We start from the raw sequence: 22,770 nt of genomic DNA, 5'->3' as shown, positions 1-22,770 counted from the left end.
AGATTCTTTAAAATCAGTGCAACTATATTTTGAGACAGAATTAAAAGACTGCCTGACCTTATAAGCACTCTGGAAGAATGCCCTGAAAGTCTAAGAAATAGGAAAGCTGAGCCACAGGAAGATTGCACTGACTATTTTGGTAATAAGTCTCCTGTCTCATGTGCCACTCCTATCTGTTTTAAGCAGAAATGACAATGCCTGGCCAGTTGCTGACAGCCAGCTTCAACAGTATAGCAAATAAATTTCTTTAAGAAGGTCTGTCCTGCAGGTATGTCCAAGTTCAATTCCTGGCAGTGCTACAGACTTGCTGTGACACCAGGAAAGTTTCTTAACCTCAGTTAAAAAAAAATAAAATCATTACCTATATTCTTTAGTAGTTCATAAATTGTCTTCATTTCTGTAAAATGGAAAAAAACCCTAACATATACACTCTGATTATCGTAGTCGCTAGTCATTCTTGAAAGATGGGTATTCAGATTCAATGAGTGAACACCGAAGAAGCCATTCCTGTTTAATTACACTCAAGAAAGAAATCCAAGAGGGTGTTTCCAAGTGTAGGGCTCGTGTTTTATAGCACAAGCACCCTCTGTGCTGAAGTCTAAAAACTGAAAATTTCTGTAAGAACAACAATATTCAGTTCTCTAAAAAGCTACGAGGGCAGTTCCAGATTTTATTGCAGTGTTGCTGATGACAGTAGAACTTCTGATGTCATAGCAAAAAGTAAAGAATGGGCTATGAGCAAATGTAAATTGAAATACATTTCAGTCTTCCTAGAGAAGAGACATTGACTCTGAATGAAGAAATAGCAGTAGAGTACTGGTAAGAGAATTGCTAGCACTATTTGTTGCCCCTTGGTGAAGATTTTAAGGAAGATTTTTCTCTTGAGGAAGATGATGCTACTTCTTGTGACATTCTTTCACAAGTCATTAGCAGTTTCTCAATTTCAAAATAAATTCATTTAGTTACTAAGTATAAAATTTGCTACCTTTAATATAGTACTTTCTTTAAAATTAATCTCAAAATCATAATAGTAAGCGTTTTCACGATTTCTATAGCTTAAGCACAAATTAATTTCCTGCTACTACAGGGGTACCATCAAGTTGAAGTTCCAGCCATTTTTACAGAGACATTAAACAATTTAGTGTATTAAATCTGCTTGCCTTTTTCTTTTGCACTTGCCTTCACTTTTATCAAAACCACTTTCTCTCCATCCGTTGATCCCACAAAAATAACATGCACTATTTCATACTTCTAATTTTCTGTTCTTCTAGTGCTAAAAGTATCGGGATATTATCTCCATCTGCTTCTGGTCTTAGAAGCAGACTTGTCCTGAGAATAAAATGGAAGTGTTTGCCTTAGCAAGTGTTTCCCTCTATTTTATACTCCAAATGCCTCGTAACATAGCAAAGTGCTGATACTGCTATGTTACAGGGAGGAAATCATGCCATAGAGGAGTATATTCAAAATCTGTTACAAGCACAAATGTGAGACAGCATGACTGGTAAATCATTTCAGAAACCTCATGAGTTATTCTCACCTGCTCCATACAGAACTGCTGAAGCCAGTGGTGGCCAGTGCACAGCTCCTGAATCACTCTTGGCTCAAAATATTTCAGGTGTGGTTCCCGTGAGGCTGCCAGTCATGTATTTGGCAGCGGAGCCATGCTGATGCAGTGGTGGCTGAATAAATTCAAATTATTGGATTTGGAAGACACAAGTCAACAAGGGTTGCTGAAGCAAACATCACTCTCGCACTCAACACTGAGACAAGTCCCAGCCCGTATTTCAGGAGACCTCAGCTCTCCAAAGCATATGGTATGGGGGGTTTGGCTCTTATACAGGAATTTTAGCGTGTAATCCATAGGGTAATTTTCGCCATGCTTGCCCTGTACAGTAAACACTGAAAAGCATCCATGACACGACATGCTTCTAAAACAGATATCATGACAGGTTCTTCCATCTGAAATGCTAATGATTAGAAACTACAGCCTAACTTCCAATCTGCATTTACTCAGACTGGCTGTATAGTCAACCTCACGCCAATATTGGTCTGTGGCTTGACCGGCTTTTTATTCTCTTCTACAGTCACCTCCTAAATGTGTCCATAGACACATTTATAGAGATCATAAGAACCATAGGGATTGATCAAAGACACATTTACTGAATTTCTTGAGTATGACATGAAGCTACTCAAATACATGGGATAGTCTTGGGCTAAAGATGGAGAAGGTAACACAGGTTAACAGCATAGTTTCAGCCTCTCTGTTGGAACACTACAGAAATGTCAACATCTAATTCACACAAATCTAAATTCTAGCTTATTAATATAAGCAGACTGTAAATAAGAGTTATAAAGACTAGATATTTTTACTGACTCAGCAAACAGACCTTGATGTTTCCACCAGTTGCCCTCCCTTCTAACATGCTTTTCAGGCCCACAAATATAGGTTATTTCTCTAAATCAAGCTCTGTCTAGAAGGACTGAGTATGCTATGAAGAATCTTGAGAATCTTTCACTTTGAAGACAACATGAAGTATCCCGAGTCTTCCCTGGGGAACCTTTTTGTTGTGCCCAAGAGAAGTAATCCTAAGGAGAAATGTGTCCTAAACTTGGGGACTTTCTCAAGGTACGTGTTGGCTAAGGGAATCCTTGGAGAAAATGGTCTCTAGCTTTTGGGATCGTTAACAAACCTCAGCTGAGCAAGTTACAGGAATTACTTTAAGGGAGACAGACCACATGTCTTTTCTCCTGCCTGCAAAGTTTACTGTAATCCACTCTGATGGAGTGGAGGAAAGCAAACAAGCCGTGCCAAGTGCTCCTGTAGTACCTACAGCACACACACATCCAACACGGCCTAGTGTCCCTCCTCTACAGTCAATTTTGAGAAAGCAAGGAGAGAAGAGTGGTAAGTACTCCACGGTGAGTAGCAGCTGGATAATGTTACTAGTGTTTTTTCCACAAGCTATCTTGTAGCCTCGAATGTTTTTATGCTCACAGCACTTTGTAAGATTTACTTTTCAATTTTTTCATTTTACAGTTGGGGAACCAATACACGAAAAGCTGTGTTTGGAAGGCCCAGCAAAGGTACCCAACTTCAGCATCACAATTACCAGGGTGTGCCATTTCAAAAGTCTGACAAGTAGTTTTTACCTTCTGCCCCCAGTGAAATCAAAATAATTGCATCGAACAACTATCACGATCCAGGCTGCAAATAGTCCTGGGCACCTCCAGTCAGCTTACAGTTCAATGCATTATTTTGGTGACTTTATGCAAAACAGAAATAGTACCCATCACAAATTTCTACTAGAGACAAAAATAACATGAGCACATTAAGCTGCTTTTGCTTGTCACCCCTGATGAACTTCATATGGCAACCAGACCAAAAGCCCACGCTGAGCCCCCGAAGCTGAATGTGAAACGGAAATATCACAAAAAAACACTACCAGCATCCCAGAACATGACTCATGCTGCTTAAGTACCAAAGCATTACATTTAGAAGATTCTTGTCAGGATATTTGGTATGGATAGATCAAGTACTCTGAAACTACATTTGCTGAAGAAAGGAGACTGAGCGCCAGGGCTCCTAACTTGGTACAGTCTCCTCCTGTGCTGGTTAACTTCATGCAAGTCACTGCATATCTCTGTATTACCATTTCCAAATGCAAAACTAATTGCACTAATCCCCTTTGTGCAGCACTTAAACATCTATGGAGGAAAAGAATTATCCTAAGAACTATTTATGTTATTAGAGCAAAGAACTACAACACTATGTGGAAAGCCAGGGCCAAGTCTCTTCTGTCTGTCTATCCCTCTTGACAGGTACAAACTCTAAGTTCAGAAATTACTACAAAATGCTTTTTATAATTGACGGACTTACCCGAGCAGAGTAAAATAGTGAATTGGTAAGGGCAAGCCACTGAAACAACACAGGTAATGCTGTTAAGGGCCAGATTTTCAAAGATGTCTGAAGACAGAGGTGAGGCCCATATGTGGTGAGATTTTCAGAACTAACATTCATTCAAAGTCCCACTAAAACAGCAACTAAGTAGTGTGGCCTTCACAGACGGTCCCTGCAACTTTAATCCCTTTAATCATTGAAAATCTGACCCCAAGTAAACAAACTAAAAAGACATTGTTTAACATTATGTGTATGACTATTGTGGAAAACTTTTTTAGACAGAAATGTGACTTCTAAATTGCAGTTTAGCAATCTGTAAATGCTAATGAAATTCTGTACTGCCTGCCATGTGATAATTGTTTCCTATTAAAAGCGTGCTCTTTTTTAACCTAATAAGCTCATCACTAGTCTAAGCACATTCATCGTTCGAAGTTTGAATTTATCATTAAAATAAAAAGAGAAGTCACCAGTAACCAGAATTCTTTGAGACATGAATTCTTCATGTATAGTCAAACTAATGAGCTACATATATGTCCTTGCACTTAAGACCAGTCTTACATCTTCACAATGAATAAGTATATAAGGTACAGACCGACTGTGCCACTTTCAGTTTCCTCCCAACCACAACAACTCAGAGAACTTCCAAAAATTCTGAGGAACAGCAAAGTAGCCAAAAAGAAAACATAAATGTGAATTATACATATTAAAAAAAAGCCTATTGGTAAATCACCTCTTTTTCTCTTTTTGAGTGCCAGTGCACAAGTATAGTTTATCACAGTGACTTAAACAACTACATCTGGCTGCTAAGTACCTGAGGGCCTGGAGTCTTTTGTACAAACCACTCTAGCACTTCTTTACCAATGTATAGGTTTGAGTAATGTTACAGCACATGGTGAAGGTAGGGATGGAGCTCCAGACAGCATCACCTCCAATATCTCAACTATTTCTTAACAATGTTGTGTGTTCTGGAGAAGTATTCTGTAGTAACAGCAGGAGATTCATCTTAGCAGTCTGATAGCAAATTTTGACACAGTCTCCAATTGACTTTGGCAGTCTGCGTGGAAGTGGCTGAACTGTTAAACCCTTCAGAAAACACACATGAATAGCCTGAAGCGTTTCAATGTGTGAATATAGAACTAGACAACCCCCAGCATAAAAGTATAAAAACCAAATTCTGCTTTAGGGACAGAACACCAGAAATAAAATTTGGAGATTAAATAAAACCTGTTGATTAAAAAGTATAATTCCACCATGATTTGAGACAGAAAAAGAAGGTCATTCATAAGAACATATGTAACTCCTGCAAAAGCCTGTGAGGAAGTGGCCTTGATGAAAGCAGAAGTAGTAAACACCAGGCCCAAGACCTTAATGAGGCTAAGTGAGACTTTAAACAATTTTAGCCTTAAGCAGATATTCCATAACAGCTTTCATAAATGATACAGAAGCAAAAAAAATGGTAAGAAGCCACATGGATCTCATTCCCAGCATGTGGGTGCTGGACGGCTTTCCTCATTGAAGTATTCTTGCCTCTTTCCATAACAAAAGCCCACAGATGACATAAAAGAGCTAACTAGACAGCCACCACTAAATGGGTAAGATCCCTGCCTGTCCTACAGTGCTGAAAGATACAGGTTCAACCCTTTCACTTACACACGACAGGCTAGCTGCTATCACAAGGCTTGTAACGGCATTTTCAGTGGGCTTGATCAGGAAGAAATAGGTAAAATTATTTAACTTATGTTACACAGGAGGTAAAGGAGGTCAGAGTAAGTGATCAGCATAGTTCTGCTCGATAAGAACTTAAAGGTTTGGTACTAATTTGTATCTGTGACCTAAAGTGAAAAATATTTTTGTTGAGATTCTTTCCAAAATCAATGCCAAGACAGATATCCCAAAAAAGTTACAGACCAAATTAAAAATAGGAAGAACCGCAGCTTTCAAAAGCACATGCATTGTCCTAAATTTCTCTTTTGCGTAAGTACATAGTACACTATGTACTACTTTTATTAGCAAATGAAGTCATTTAAAAAGATCTACTAACAATAAGAAACATCAACGTTAACATGCAAATTCCAACATATTTTCAAAACCATTTTTTCATTTCTAGAAAAATAAAACAAAAAAACTCCAAACCCTCTTTTCATGAACAATCTATTTGAGATGAGTATGATGTCACTCACAAGTACTATTAAAAAACATTTTTCTTGAAAGCATTTTCAAAATGAAAACTGTTTAAAAAATTTTTCCATGTACTTCTAATGTCTGTGTCAAATGGGGTACATCTGGGCTGTGGACGAAGCATCTCTAAGCGGACTCAACTATTTTTGGAAGAACACTGGGACAGTTCTTGTAAATATCAGACTGCTATAGTTATGCAATATGGTCTAATATTGGATTATTTTGAACTCCTCTGGAAACTCATTCCAGGTTAATATTGATTATTAATATCCACCAGTTTTAAGAGTAAGCTTGCAGCTTTAAAGTTCGTATTTCTACAGAACAACTCTCCACAACAGGATGTGGCTTGGGTTCTTTTTTTCACCTACAGTAACACACAGCAAGTTCTTCCTACTGTAATTTAAGCAGGATCCTGAGAGACTGAGTGGTAAATGACAGTGTGCTTTTGTATATAGAAGAGGAACATTCCTGTGCCAGCAGATGATTGCCATGTGCAGATCTGCGATTGCCCAAGTCCTATTGACATATGTGCACACCACCACATAAACTGACTCCCCCTCCCCTCCCTTCCCTTGTTGATACACATGTAAAATCCATGCCCAACAACCTTGTAAATATACATATATAGTTTTAACTAAAATACAAACAGGTATTATTTCTCCTACCAATGAATTACATCCATTTCTGCTGCACAATATATCAGACGTTTAACAGTGCATACTACTCAGCAGCTTAACCCATGCTGTACCAGCTTTGGCAGCAGTGTCTTCTACAAAGCATTCTTGAACTACACCTCACCCCATGTTCCTTTTCTCATCCCTCCTGTAGCTATCTAGCTTTCTCACCTCTCTCCTTCGTCTCCATCACCCCTTTCCTGCCTTCTTTTACACTTGCACTTCATGGATTGCACCTTCCCTTCCATTTCATAAACTCTGGAAACCTACCTCTTCTACGAATGCTATTACGGAATGGGCCGCTTTGTATTTTTTCTGTACTGTACCATGCCACACCATATTTATTCACCCACAGACACATAATGTAATTTGGAGCAGCCATTTTCGTAACTTTTTCATCCTGTGCTGTTACTTTGTAAACTGCCAAGTATATATGCATTACTACATAAATAAGCGACAGTAACAAAATCCAGATAAAACTTCACAGAAATGTAGGTTATCAGATGTAATTACCAAAACTGGACCTTGGCCAGGACAAGAGGGCAAGCATCCTTACTCTTGTGGAAAGTGCCAACGGATCATACAATGGCTTGGATGAGTCAAAATCATAGCTACAGAAATATATACTTTAAATGAAATTCCTAAACACAGTGCACCGTCATCTATCACTTTTTAATTACCTAGCATACCTGTCAAGGGTGCTAGAGCCTCATTAGCAAACACCTTCCCAGGGCTGCCTCCCATTGCAGCTTGCTGTGGCCCGAGACGCAGGAAGTGAAGGTCGTCATTTAAATTCAAGTCAAAGCGATTGCAAGGCAACACATTCTACCCGAGTTGTGGGGTTCCTGCCACAACAGCTAACCAGCAGCTCTCCGCCGAGTTTGGCAGTTCAGTTAGTTTCATTAATTTAGCAGAACTCAGAAGAAATCCTCAAAAACAGGGCCATAATTTCAAACTGTCAAGAGCTCTTTTGTTTAAGTTTAGTAACTTAGAGATGAAAAGGTTTGATACCCATTGTAATATTGTACTTCATTTATTTGTTTGACAGTCATCTGGCCACCACACCCACCAGAATGGACTGAACTCAACAGACACTTGTCAACTCTCCTGCGCAGGAGGGCTGCAGGCTGCTTCACCCACAGCTGAACACCCTTTCCCTTGATAACTCCCAAATTGTAATTCAGCCACCCAAAACCTTTTTCAAGAGTCATCTTCAGCTCCTGAAAAAAACTGCAAGTACATTGCATTAACAATGACTTTTTGCTTTTATTATCACTCAGTTCTCATTTTCCTTTGCCTTGCTGCTGGGTTTTTGCACCTTTTTTTTTTTTTAACTCTTGCTGAGTTGCCTTCCATGACTGAAGTCCCTATTTACTGGTAAAGAAATACATAGTGTGGACACAGCACATTTGTCTGAGTTTGCAGCCTATTCAATGCTCTTCCAAAAGAAAGAGAGCAAACATATCAGACCGCTATTTAACCTGCCGTGCTGCACTGAGGTCTTACTCAGCAATGGGATGGCATTCATAAAACCTTAAGTCAAATTCCTCCTCTACAGTCAGACTCCTCATGTATATACACCATGGCGTGTTACTTAAAGAACAGAATCACATCCCAGAGAGCCCAGATGAAAGTGTAACAAGAAGTTGTATCAAAATTGTCATAGACTAATATAATAAAGCAAAAGAGCTATTAAAATAGTCTGAGAGTGAAGCTGTTGAATAATTTTCTTATTAAGAAAACACTGCAAAGAAGATGAACAACCGACCCCTTCCTCGGTTCAGTCTCTGTGCTGAAGGTATAGTAACACTGAGAGATACTTAACATGATCATAACCACTCAGTTGACGAAGCTTTGAGGAAAGCATGAGCATCAGGAAAGCACAAGGAAGTAAGCCAAGGGATCCAGACACAGACAGACAGAATTAGCATCTCTGGATTCTTAGTTTTTGTTTAACAAGAGGGAAATACAGTTCCCACCTTCATATGAAACATGACTTTCTTGTTCCACCTGCATTCAGACAGACTAAAACAATACCTCAGAAGAGAATGAACTTTCCTTTTCATCTCTGTAGGGAAATAACTGAAAAGCACATGGGTGACCCTTTAAAAACCACTGCTGCCAAGTGCATCACTGCCGAAGAATTTACCGTCTCTTTTTATACACACCACTTGCCTATTGCATACAAAGAAGAGGTTTATTTCATTGTGAGTAGCTCCCTCTCAGAAAATACAGGACACTTAAAAGCATCACAACAATCTTTTCCTCCACTTTTCACTGCCACACATTAGCTGTCGCCACATTTATTTCCCTTTTTATATATCCAGATCACTGGGCTTCTACTATTGCAGCACTTACAGTCTAGAAAATTAGTTTCCTGCTGCTGCTGAATACCTAAAATACATACTTTTCCCACTTTTTTACATGATTACACTTAAAATTCAAGAGTAAGCCTTTTTTATAGCATATTTTTTTTTATTTCAGAAAGGTATTTGGGGTTATAATTTTAAAATGTGGCTTTCATTTTCATGCTCACAAACTACATCTGTTATGAAAATATTTAATAGCAAGCTGCTGCCTAATTAGATGACTTAATGTTGCAAAACTCTATTTAAAAGCAAAAGAACTGCCAAAGAAGATCAAAATCAGATATTTTTTTTCCTTTGTTTGCGGTGATGTGCCTTTTTTTCTAGTTATATTATGTATAGAAAAAAAGAGTTGAATGATAAGACCATAAATTCACATTGTTTTCCTTTATACTGTTTATAAGTTAACTGAAGTGTTTATAGCTTCTTTGCTTTTTTTTAATTTCTTTCTTTTTTTTTCAAAAGTGACATTTAGAAGCCAATAACCAAAGTATATTACTGAACTCTTTAATAGTGCCCAATAGGTAGATGACCTAGCTGCAGTGTGATTAAATAATCTAAGTGCTAGATCAATGAATGCAGCATGAATTAAAATGGCTGCAAGCTTCTCCAAGCATAAGATCAGAAATCCAAAAAAAGGTTTCTCTTACTTTTTATTTTACATTTCAAAGAAAATGTAACCGCTTATTTAAAAAAAAAAGAAAACAACCCAAACGTTTTCCTGACAGAAATAATACAGTATTCTTCTACGATATGGTGACTATAACATACATTTTTATTGTCAAAGACCTGACTATATTTTGCCATCCTCATACTGAACAACCTCATTCAAGGGAAAAGCAGCCTCTGCTCAAGAAACATAATGGTGCTAGGATTTGGTCCAGAGTGAACTGTTATCTCACACGTGAAGATAATGAATGTTAATTTAAAATAATGCTCTTTCAACTCCAGGGGTTTTTTTCATATAATCAATCAGGCCTGAAAATGTGTGCATGCGCTCTCGCACACTCTCTCTCTGTCATTCACACATAAACACTTCATTATATATTCTCATTCCCAGATATTCAGGAGAAAATTTTCTACAGGTGTAAACTAATATTGCTCCACTAAAGTCAATAGTGCTGCACCAAACGATGTTAGCAACGATACTGGTCCTCTCTCACGAATACCCTGACATGTGTACCTCGACTTTCACTTAATGCGCATTTCATGCCAAACTCTCCCTTTCTTCCTTTCATACGCGCATTTCCCAGCTCTTATTTGCACTCCACAGACAACCACTATGGCCTTTCATTAACTCACCCCTCAAGGTCTCTTATCTCTCTCAAATACTGCGCTGATGAGCAGGTATACATGGCTCTTTCCTGCAACAGAGGAAGGAGCTCTTGGTAAATGCTAGAAGAGAAAGGGCACTACAGTGGGAGGTTGCAAGCCATTCGGAGAGGACAGAACTGGCTTGACCTAAAAAAGAATAGGTTTTAACATCAGTAGCTAAAATGTTCAGTTATTACAGTAAAGACAATTTAAAACATTCCAAAAGGGAATAAATAAGAATTCTGTATGTATAAAAGCAGAAACCATGATCTAAATGATTATTGTTTGGGAAACAGTATGGAAAAAAGTATTCTATAGCTTTCTACATAAGAAATTCGGCTGATTTTTGGCACCTTCTTAGGAGACATTTGAGATTGGCCACAGCTGTAGACAAGACTCTGGATTACACGACATGCTAGTTTGATCAAGACAGGCAGTTCTCATGTAAGAAGAGCCAAGCGGAAATTTGGATACCATTCCTTCCCACTCGCCCAGGAAACACTGTAACTGGTTATCCACTAACTTGGCACAGCAAACCACATTCTGCTTCTCGGCTCCTTGGTGCACCTGTACTCAAAGCATCTGCATCCTCAGGTAGCTTTAGCTGATACTTATCAATATTTCCTGTGCCACTATAAGGGACAAAAATAATTCCATTTTATTGAAAGCTACATGTCTTCAGAAATTAGTGCTACAAGTTAGACTTATAGTTGGATGACTTGTAAATGTGTTGTTTTTATAAAACTTTAAAAAAATATTGAGAAGAATGTCAGCATGGATTAGAAAACCTAATAAAACTGGAACCTGGAGATACTTGACTGATAATCCATATTTCCTAAAAGGTGTAAGTTGAAAAACAAGACGAGATCTCATGTCTGGAATCAGACAGAAGTTAGGGGTATGCTTCCAATTAGGAGGTTTTACAAAGAAGCCTTCTGGGAGCCAGTGCAGTGGAAAGCGCACAGGAAAAGGAAGAATCTCTTTCTTACAACAAGTATTTCCTGTAAGTCTATTTACGTAGGGTCAGTGTAAGAAGAAGACAAAGCTATAAAACTGAAAGATGCAATTACAGATTGAGAGTGTCCATGTTTCTTGCTTTCCAACACTGTCAGCCTGAAATGCTTCCAGGTATGTGTCAGCACTCTCCTTCAAAAAGATATGTCAGTGAAATAAAGAAACCTTTTTGTTAACAAGCAAACAAACAAACAAGATTTTAATATGGCAGCTTTCAACCACCATGACATTACATTCTAGTCAGACTGATAAGGGGTCAGACACCGTGAGTTACCAATGAGAAAAGTGTACACATCCCTTCTCACTCTTCCCCACATTTTACCACGACCAAGAAAGTTTTCAGAAAGCTATTTTGATTGGTGAAAAAAGTGTCAATGCCAAATTAGTCAGTGTGCCATATTATCTTCAAATGTCAGCTTGCACATGATGACTGACACTGAAACATCCAGCTTCCTCAGAAAACGTTTGTGTAGTCGGTTCTTAGGAACATCCTAAAGTCTCAACTATAGTTATATGAAGCTAAAAACAGCACCAGTCTGGTTCCTGTGAAAACAACTAGTAACAATTCTTTGCTTTTAATTAATGTAGAAAGGAAAAAAGTTTTCTGAGATTTCTGAACTGCATAACAAAGAAAGAATAGAAGCACAAGGTGAGAACATTACTTTTTCTAAAGCTTTTGTTGCATGGAGCAAAAAGGATTGCCTAGATTTTGCAGGTAAATGCTAACAAACAGGATAAATCAAGAGAATTTTCAGAATTCACAGGTTTTAAATTTACGTTCTGTGATTCAAAAAAATAAAATAAGATCATGTGATTATTAAACTTGCTTTCACATATAAGATTTCTGTAATTTTGAAACTAGGTTAAAATCCCCAGTTTCCTGACGTATATGGTTCCCAGCTTTCCTAATGTAAAAATAAACTTTTCTTCTCACAATAGTACCAGCTTTTCCAGTAAGAATCTTTGTATTTCTTCCTTTACCAGTTTCCTTTATTTAAAATTAAGGCTTTCTACAACATAGAGGATTTAAGATATACAGAAAATGTTAAAAGTCACTAACAGAAAAATGTTATCCATGTTTCCTCTGTTCTTTTCATAGATATTGTAAATTCCTTCAAAGTCTAATATACATGTAGGAAAAGTGTCTTAACTTCTATGGGAACAATCATCAGTGTAAAATTTAGCAAGTGCAAAAATAACAATAGTCACACTGTTGATATTCAAAAGGCATGAAAAATGCCTATGTAACATTACATACTCCAGTAGAAGAATCAAAAATATAACATTGCATAAAATTATATAGGCAAAACAAATTGTAACTGTGTTCTTCCTTGAATATTGGAATTGCACATAAAGTTTTAATTTTTAAAAAATATTTTATGAAAATAAACTCGATGCATCAGTATGCTCCAAGGCCTATACATTGTTATGCCTGCGGCAAACAAGTGCTTATATGATCAAGGTCTCCATCACTATATTAATATTAATCTATTGGTAACAATGAATTTTCTGCAGTGAACATCATCAATTTTCATCAGTGAACAATCAGTGGCCTGTGATTACATTTTATGAAATAGCAATTCTTTTGTTTTGATTTTGTACAATTTTGAACCTGAATCCTAAGCAACTGGTTGAGGAGAGGGGATTACGCATCAACACTGGGTTTATGCTCATCTCTCAAGTCAATGACAGCTCAGAAGACACTAATCACAAAATCAACAACCGACCAAAAGGAAAAGTAGAGAAACAAAACCCCCACTGTTTGGAGGTAAAATTTCCACTTTAATTTGTGCATGTGGATGCACACACTGCAATGTTATGCAAGGTACAGACTATCTCCTCTTTGGAAGTTTTCTTTTACTCACAATGACAGCAAGAAAATAGTAATAAGGCACAAACAGCCAATGCAGACTTGGCTGTTACTTGGTTTCTGACTTGAGAAGCATCTGCAATTGTAAACAGGTACCCGTAGTGTGAGATCCTCTCTTACCAAATGCATAAATGTTGCGTGAGACTTAATAGAAAATGATGATAACGTTTTAGAAAGATAAAGCTCTCTTGTCTCTCAGATCTTGTCAAAGATTTGTTGAGCAATACACATATCTTACATCCTTTTAATTTATTTTTCACTGTATATTATTTCTAGCTACTTTGGGATTCTGCTAATCATTTTCTCTCAACTCCATTTTGTTTCACTTCATCGCTTTTCCAAAACGTTCCAATAAAACCTAACATTGAAAGATAAGAATCGCTCTGCTAAAATTAGTGAACTAAGTACCATATCCCATGAGTCACTGCATGCGACTCCCATCCACCTATCTTTAACAGACCAGATAATAATGCCGTGCTGTAAGTGCACGAGATCAAAGTACAAATATCCACTTTCCAAAATGCTGCTTTTGAGTACTACACCTGCTAGCAGACTCCTACAGTCTGTAACTAAAACATTAGTTAAGTTAGCTCCATTAAAATCATATATTTGAATAGAAGGCAAGCTGGTTTCACATTTATTTTTAACATACTAACAAAGGAAAAGGAAGCACAGGAGAAATGAGAGGTAAACAGCAATATGCTTAACTCTTCTTTTTTTAAATTACTGGATCTCAAATCAATAGAGTCCTATTAAGGACAAAAATGAATTAACACAGTGAGACCAGTTCTTTGCATGCAAAAACCACAATTTCCACAGAAAGGGTGAATGGGATGTTACTGGTATTCTTGCAGGTATGCTTGATTTCATTTTTTTAACCAATAAGTGGATTTTAGCACTTCAGATTTCCCTGTCTCTGGTGCTAAAATTATTTGTTAAGAATTAGTTTTATATCATACTACAATTGAGAATTGTATGAAGAGTCATAATCATTAACTCACAATTCACAATTTATTCTGCAATTATTTTATCTAGGAATTTAACATTGACTATAGTGTAAAGGTAGATGCAAAGATATCCTGACTGCTGGTACACCAGTAACAATATTTACTTATATTTTTTAATATTTTTGTAATTTTGAAATTACAAATATTACGGTCCTGCCATTTTAACCAATAACGTACTTTAAACTCAAATTACATGTCTCTATACTTTCATAGAAGAAACTTCTGCACTTTAGTGAAGTGGAAAATGAGAGAGAAAATAAAAAGCAGTCTTTTTGTACACAAAACCCTCAATAACTACACTTTGGATTTATCTACATGGTACAGCTACAGGATCAAGCTCTGACGGAATATTACCAAAGCTGGCTGACCTAAAATTAAATGCCATGAGCTTTAACTTGGGTTCATGGACATGTCACAGCATATGACCACTGTGCCTGCTGTCGCCTGCCCACAAGACTAAAAGACTCTGTCTCAGGGAGAAAAAAACAGTAGAGACATAAAAAATAAGAATGAAATATCACTAAAACACAAGGAAAAAAATCAGCATTTAGCATTAAGCTTATGATTCAAGTTAGTTCACCCTTTAATAACTTGTGTAATTAAAGAAATTGATTGCAGCCATCTTACATCAAAAAGCATTTCAAGCCAACTGTGTGTGTAAGTATGGCTTCAGACACTCGGTGAAACAGTATAGTCGGAACAAGTAACTTATTTACTCCTTTTGAAACAAAAATAATGCTAAAAATCCATTATGCAGTTATTTGTCTAGTTTTACCCCTAAAAAAAAAAAATCTTCATGTAATTCAATATTCACAGCTTAGTTTAAAATAAATAAATAAATAGAGTCGAGACTTGCTCAATTAACTCTGTGGCAGACATTGGTTTAAACAGATGATAAAACTATGCTTAAAGACTAGAATTGAAAATCCAGAAAAAATCGGCTCGACCCAGCCCTGGTGTCGCAAGGAGATGCATGCAGAGAGGCCTCTGAAATCAGAGAGTTCTGTGTGCCACAGGAGTTCACCCATTCAGGTGAGAGGCCACAGTGTTTATTATACTGTACACAGCCATGCTGGTATTTATCAATCAACTTCCAGTTACCTCCACTACATCCAGGAATGAAGGGTTTTTTTGAGAGATGTTATTTTCTACCATTTAAAGAAAAAATTGAGCTTTATTTCAAGAAAAAGTTTTCCACACTTGTTTCGTATTTTGTATAGATGACCAGATATGTTTTTACCACCACTGAATTTGCATCTTCATACTGCATAACCTATTTTGCAGGCTATATTCTTCCGACTGGCAGATTAAACCTTAGAACAATAACCCAATTATGAGCTAAATTTACATTCAACTGATCAAAAATCATCCAGAAACTGACAAGACCAATCTTTGTTCACAACATTTAGCACAAGCAACACTGACAGATTAAACTGTATGAGCTATATAAAAGATGACATATGTTGCACTGCCCAGCTACCAAGGGCACCACGTTCCAAGTACTACACAAGTACTACAGGAGTGTTCATCACATCCTGAGACTGAAAAAACTCTAACAAAAACCAACACCAAAAAACCCCTACAGACAAAGTACATGATCAGACATTAGCTCCTAAACAATCAGTGCAAGAAGGATGGCTAAAGAAAGTGCTACCACATGGAAGGAAAACCATCCCAATTAATAAAATCAGTGGTTGGGACTGAAAGAAATGTATATATTTACTAAATAGACACGGGAAAAATAATTGCTCCAACAATTCTGACACAACTCTGTCAAAAAAATAAACCCCACCTACTTTTCCTCATTCAGGAGGGTAAATTCTTGCATGCATCTGGCCAGCAATTTAAAACAACTCAGCGTTTTATGAACCAAGTTCATCACTGGTGTGAGCCACATATACTTTGCATAGATTAATTTCGTTTATAGTTCAACTTAGCATTTGTAACAACCTACATTACAAACAAAAGACTTTCTTTACTGACACTCATGCCACTCGAGCTAGCTAAAAAGCCACATAAAAAGAAAATCAGAAGTTTGCTGAAGATACAATCACCCTGTCCCTCTTTCAGAACTTTTATCCTTGACAGATTCACTGCCTGAAGCCCTTACATGCTTCCAGAGCTAAATGCTCTGAAGGACTGTGGAAGGCAGAAACTACAAAAACTAGTTACAGGTATGTCCAAAATTTTTGAACTTTAGGTGACTGAAGTTGGATACTCAATTCCAAAACAAGTCTCCCAATTCCAAAATTTCTGCTGATTCTCAAATTGTCTAAAATGAGACAATTTTCTAACAAACAGACAATGCAGACATTTATGGAAAGCTTTAGATGACTAAAACTAAGAAAACATTTTCAAATGTTGTCTTTTACCTAATTCTTTTTGAAGTATTTCACCCTAATTCAGAGACTGCAGCTAGCAGAGTTCAGTGGTCCCCAAGCTGGGGTCCACTGGTAGAAATGCACAACAGTCTAGATGTAGCCTAAGCCACTTCAAGGTGAGTTTGAGGCCAAATTCATCGTCCATCCACATTGTTTTCTTCTCCAGGAGTACCATGTCACTAACGGCACCCAGCAGGTCACATTTACCTGCAAGGTGGAAATGCTGAGCACACTTCACAGCTTTTCACCTTCTCATTTGCTCTAGAGAAGACGTTAGGCTGAAAAGATGATCTAGGCTCTTCCCCTGCAGAAGCCTCAAGTCTTTCCAAAGCAGTCCCTTCTACTGTTCGCTTCAAGGGCAAGCAGGACCCCCAGGCAAACTTGAACACTAGCCACATACAGACCGCCTGCTATCTTCAAAGAGTACGGACACACAGCCGATTACAGCAAACAACCTGGCAGTCACATATTGCGCACACAGAAATTACAGTCATGAAATTCTTGTTACTTCTGTAGTGTTCAGTTTTTCCTGAAAAGTTAAGAACTATTGCTCTCTCTCACAATACATAAGGACCAAGACAAACTAGTAAGAATTTTAGTTCATGGTAAACAAACTCAATTTTTTTTTACATTTATATTTCAAAATAATAGCTCTAAGTGCTTGCTTAGATTTAAAAAAAATATATTAATACACCAGTTTAACTGGTATGGAGGGCACTTCCCTATTAAATTAGTGCTATAAAGCTCCAAACTGTGGAAGAAGACTATCTTCTAGCACACCACCAAAGTCTTAAGATCCCCACCCAATATGCACACATTCACAACTCCCCTTACATAGCTTACTTCATCACTAGGTAATTTCCATCACGCTATCCAGCTCATGAGATGGAGGGGAAAAATAATTTTTCTCCTCAGTCCTTTGGTGCTGAACTTGATACCAAATATCAGTTGCAGATGCCTCTTCCCGATAGCACAGACCACCATTCAAAGCACAATTAATAGAAAGTCACCAACACAGTAACTTTTTTTCCCACTCATTAAAACCAAACTCACCATCAGAAAGATAGAGTGCTCCCTGTTGTACTGTCTAGCCCATGAACCATTCCCCTCCCCATACAAATATCTGGTCAAAGCAGAGAGAGTTTGTTGAGGCATGGAAAAGCCGGCATTAAACATAAATCCACACTGGGAATTATTCTGTGAGTACTTTCACTTTTATACAAAACAGCAGTCAGCAAATGGTCTACTTCCCTAAAGACTTTCTGCAGCGCGCTCAGAATGGTTGATAACAAAATTTAAAAAAAAAAAAAAAAAAAAAAAAAAGTGGAGAGATGCCAGGACCTTCACACTGAAGGATGAGGGACTAGAAAAACCCAAGGGACCGCAACCCGCAACCTGAACCACAAACTGGCACTTCCATTCCCACTCTTCCCCCCTCCCTACACCAGTCTCAGTCATCACCCCTAAAGAACTAAACAATTTCCTACAAAGAATAGCAACAGAAGTGAAAAAAAAATAATCAGCACATCTAGGACAAGAAAGCATTTTCTACTTCTGGTCCTTTCCACTGCAGTAAGATCTTCTCAAAACTACAGCAAATAATATTACTCCTACAATACAGAGACCATGGCAGATGATTCCAGGGTGCTAGAATGCCAAATTATATAATTATAAAACCAACCAGCACCAAACTAAATAGTTTTTCACCCCTTTTCCTCTTCTCAAGCCACCCCAGCTCTAGCCTTTGTAAAGTTCTGTTTGCCATGTTTGCAGAAGACAAAAAAAAAAAAAAAAAAAAAAAAAAACAAATTCCCTAAGTCCACTGTTTTCAGGATAAGCCCCAAAAGACACACAAAGTTTCCCAAGTCTTTAACATCAGTATTTTACAGGGGGACTCTTCTCTGAAACGCACGGAAGGTCAGGAACGCGTGCCGAAGCTCCCCATCACCCTCACCACAGGAAACCCCACACCTAGGCTTGCATCCCTTCCCCATAAAAGAAAGGAGACAGACAGATAGGCCTCTGGACAGCCCCTGAGGCAGGGGAAGGAGGAAAACACCTCACAAAGTGAACGGAGGGGAGTTATTTGGAGACACGGTTTCGGTGAAGGACACACACATGAAACACCCCCAAAACACCAAAAGCAAGCCCCTCACTAGTTCATATTTGACCGCCGAGGCCGGTGGGGCTCCGGGAGGGCCCTTTCTGGCCGGGGGGGAGCGAGTGAGCTGTTGCTGGAGGGCGCGGGAGGGCCCCGGCCCACAGGCAGCCGGGCTGCCCGCACGCCACTCGCCCGCAGCGGGGGGAGCCGGAGGAGGACGGCGGAGACACCGGTCCTTTTCCCCCCACCGCCCACCCCCTGCGCCCTACACCGGAGCAGATGGGGACGGCGAGGGAGAGCCCGGGGCTGGGCCGAGGGCGCTCCGGGAAGCCAGGGACCCCCTGTCCCCCCGCCTGCCCTCTCGGCAGCGCCGGGCGGTAAGGCCGTCCCCGCCGCGGGGGTGGCGCAGCCCGCCCGCATCGAGGAGGGCTGGGGCTCTAAGTTCACCCCTTTCCCCGTCCCCTCCTCTGACCCCCCCGCCCCTTTCCGCGGGGAAGGGGAGCCATGGCCCCTCTCCCGCCGCGGCCGGCCTACGGGGGCCCGCCGTCTCTCTCCTGTGGAGACTCGGCGCTGTCGAGCAGCTGCCATTACTCGGGCCAAGACCCGTCCTCCAAGCCGACATCCCCCACCCCAGCGAGGAAATGCGGGGCGGGCGGGGGGTGTGTGTAAGAGAAAGGAAAGCCGGGGGGTGGTGGGGACAGTGGGGAGCAAAGCGGTCGCCCCGCGTGTGGGAAAAGAGCGGGGCCGGGGGGAGTGAGGGGGCTGAGGCCGGGCCGCGCCACACCCCGCTCGGCCTCGCCTCTCACGCGAGTCCCCGGCTCCCCCGCTCCCTGCAGGCCCACGCGGAGCGCTGAAGGCAGCGATTCTCTTGTGCGACCCTCTCTCCCCCTCCCCCCCGCCCCGCCATCCCCTCCCGGCCCGACCCCGGGCTGGCTGCAATTCGGCACGGGGGCACCCGCCGCCGCCGCCTCCCCCCAGCCGAAATCCGACCGGGGAAGGTGTGGGGACAAAAATAATCGCCGTTAATAATCACACGCGCTCCGCCGCCGTCCCCTTCTCCTCCTCGATTTCCAAGCGGGCTGCCAGATAATCCTGCCCACTCCGAAAAATGAAATAATAATAATAATAATAAAAAATCCCGCCTTCCACACACACACACACCCCGCCGCAGCCCCACACATTTTATTATGAAGTATAATTGCTCCCCCCTCCCCATATGGCACCCCGCAGGGCAGGATTGCCCCCTCCCCTGGTGCCCAGCCCTTCCCCTGTCCCCTCTCCCCCATCTCCTTGGAACAGTGTGTACATGATTTTGTAGTTTTTTTAAGGCGCCATGTTTATAATCCTCCATCATATTAAAAAAAAATCCACCCAGCATGAGACACGGCGCCTCTCGCACCCCAAAGCCAGGGAGGCAGACACAGAAATATCCACAGGGCTGTAAATTCACCCACCCCCCCGCACACACCCCCCTCCTCCCCAGACTGAAAAGTCTCTCTCACCTTGTGCTGCTGCCGCTGCTTCTGCTGCTGCAGGGGGGGAGAAGTTAAGCCAGGGGAAACTTTTCAATCCCTTCCCCAGGCCGCTGCTGCCTCCTCCTTCCACATATTTTTCCCCTCAGAGTTTTATTGTGTCTGAATTTTCTCTCTCTCTCTCCTCTTCTGTCTGTCCACAGTTCAGGTTTCTGGGGTAAACAGGGTTTAGGATGGTGCTGGGTATATTTGGGAGAAGGAGAACTCTAGTGGTGTCTGCTGGAGTTGCTGTTTGTTTCTTTTATTATTTTTTTTTTAATAATACATTTGAAACGGATCTTTAACTATTTATTACATATGTATTTTATCATACTCTTAGCTCTGGATCCTATCTGATAGCAGAGGAAAAATGTGCCGCTTCTCTGGCCCTGATACATGCAAATTCCTCCTGTCATGAAGTGCAACTTGGAGAAATTCCAGAAAACGTTTTTCAAAAGTGGATACTCACCTTGGGCAGCAGAAACTAAAACATACAGTGGTCTGTCTCGGAGTTGGCTGTATGTTGCGAGTTACCGACCCACACTTTGACTGCAGGATTGGGAGATACATAGTAATATGAAATACATAACTTTATAGGCCTGTGTATATATGTATGCAAGTAGCAAGAAAACATGTACATTTTATCCTGGTTTTATATGGACTGTGAAATAAATATTATTAATAATAAATGTCTAAGAAAATACACTCTAAAGTTTCTGAAATTGTTCAGGAATTATTTAATGGAAAAGTAACATACTTCACAATTAATATTGACCAGAAATGTGACATACTTTGTCAAAATACACTGTAACCTTAGTTCTATAAACGTTTATGCATGCAAATAATTTTATTCATATGAGCGGTCAGTGGTTTTACTAAAATAGTTTTGGACTGCTAATGATAAAAAAGGTGCATCCATTTTGCCTGGTCGGTCAAAAGTTTAACAGAGTTTGCACACTGAACAGTGACATTTTCTCCACTGTGTTTAGTAAATAAATTTCTAGTAGTGTCTAAAAGCATATTTTCTTTGAGACTGCTGCATCAGGACTTTATATCCTCTTTTAAAAATAAAATGCAAATAACAGTTTGTTGCACAGCAGTGATAAAGCTTTACTTCTGTTATGTATTTAAATATGAAAGAACATTTTACATTATCTAAAATAAATAGATAGGAAAGAAAGTGCTGGTAATCTGCTTTCAAAGGGTGCTTGAGGGGTTGGGCAGATAGCAAACAGTGGCACTATAATTTATTAACTGCATTATATTGCTTGTATTAATAAAAAGCAAATGAAATTTACAGGCAATTCTTTATGTAAGAAGGGATTTACCATCAGTATAATTACAAAAAGGCTACTTTATGTTAAGCATTTAGTTGTGATGTTTGGCTCTGATTTTGTTAAGGCATGTAATTTTCAAAAGAAGTTTGATAGAAATATATGCCAAGTTTCCATGGGATATTGCTGGCTTGGCTGTCTTAGGTTTCTTTGAAACCTCTACACAAATTGCATCTGAGCTATATTTATGTAAGAAAAAAAACCAAACCCAAAACTTTTGGGTCTTAATCGTTTCTACTGTTTTCACCATGCAGTCAAGCTAACAGCTCAAGCTGGCATGGTTAAGGCGCACTGATTTTTGCATCCAGAAGCAAAGAGAGGAGAAGAGTAGCTAGCAGCGTACATAACCAGCTCTAATTCTTCAGCGGGAGCAGCCAGGTACCCCCTCGACTGGGTGGGCTGGGGCAGTCTGGCATAATTCAAAGACAAAGCTTCAATTCCAGTCTCAGGTTCTTTAGCGAAAAGATTTATTACTATGCCACAGTCCTTCTCCTTACCTATGTAAATATTTACTTAAGGCAGAAGTTCAGCTATCTTCAGTATAAAAAGGTTTTAGCCCTTTCTCTCTTCAGGACCCATAGAGAGCTGTCAAATATTTAGGCCGCGGTATCACCAACGCGGACGCGCATGTGGGGCTGAAGCCTTGTGGTTTGCACACCTTACAGGTTTTTACCTGGAGTCTGCTGCTTGCCAACAATTCGCTGTACTTAACATATTTGTAAAGGCTAGCCTGGCTCGTCTCCAAATATTTGTTTCAGGATACAAATATTTAGTTTTGGAAAGAACAAGGTATCCTAAAGCAAACATGTAGGGAGTGTCCACAACCGTGGCCACATTACCCCCTCGGCACTGGTGGGCAGTGGGTTAAATCAAGTGTAGAAAGACAGGCATATAGCTCATATATGGGTGTTCGTGGGCCTTGTTTTGAGATATTTTGGTATCCTCATTAGGTGCCCTGGGTAACTGCATTGTAATAACCTTCAGGATGCACATCGAAGGATAAAAAGGAAGCACTTTCCACCGGTTTTGACTTATTTTTACCTGTATTAGAAAGACTTTAAACGCTCGTTAATACGCAGGTTTGACGCCCTGCTAGCCCCTCCTGGTCAGCCCCGATTCTTG

General features: G+C 39.7%; 1 protein-coding gene across 3 annotated transcripts in view; it reads right to left on the bottom strand.

The window, feature by feature from the left end:
* ZMYND11 (zinc finger MYND-type containing 11) overlaps positions 1 to 20,486 on the bottom strand; it is a 107,998-nt gene extending 87,512 nt beyond the window's left edge. For all 3 annotated transcript variants that reach the window (XM_082479508.1, XM_082479506.1, XM_082479507.1), the window contains exon 1: positions 20,306 to 20,486. The gene's annotated coding sequence lies outside the window, so the exon portion shown is untranslated. The remainder of the gene's footprint in view (positions 1 to 20,305) is intronic.
* Between the last annotated feature and the right edge of the window lie 2,284 nt (positions 20,487 to 22,770).

This window comes from Vanellus vanellus (assembly GCF_965231255.1).
Source record: "Vanellus vanellus genome assembly, chromosome: 2".
Lineage (NCBI taxonomy): Eukaryota > Metazoa > Chordata > Aves > Charadriiformes > Charadriidae > Vanellus > Vanellus vanellus.
The sequence above is the reverse complement of the archived record's forward strand: the minus strand, read 5'-3'. Positions and strand labels throughout refer to the sequence as shown.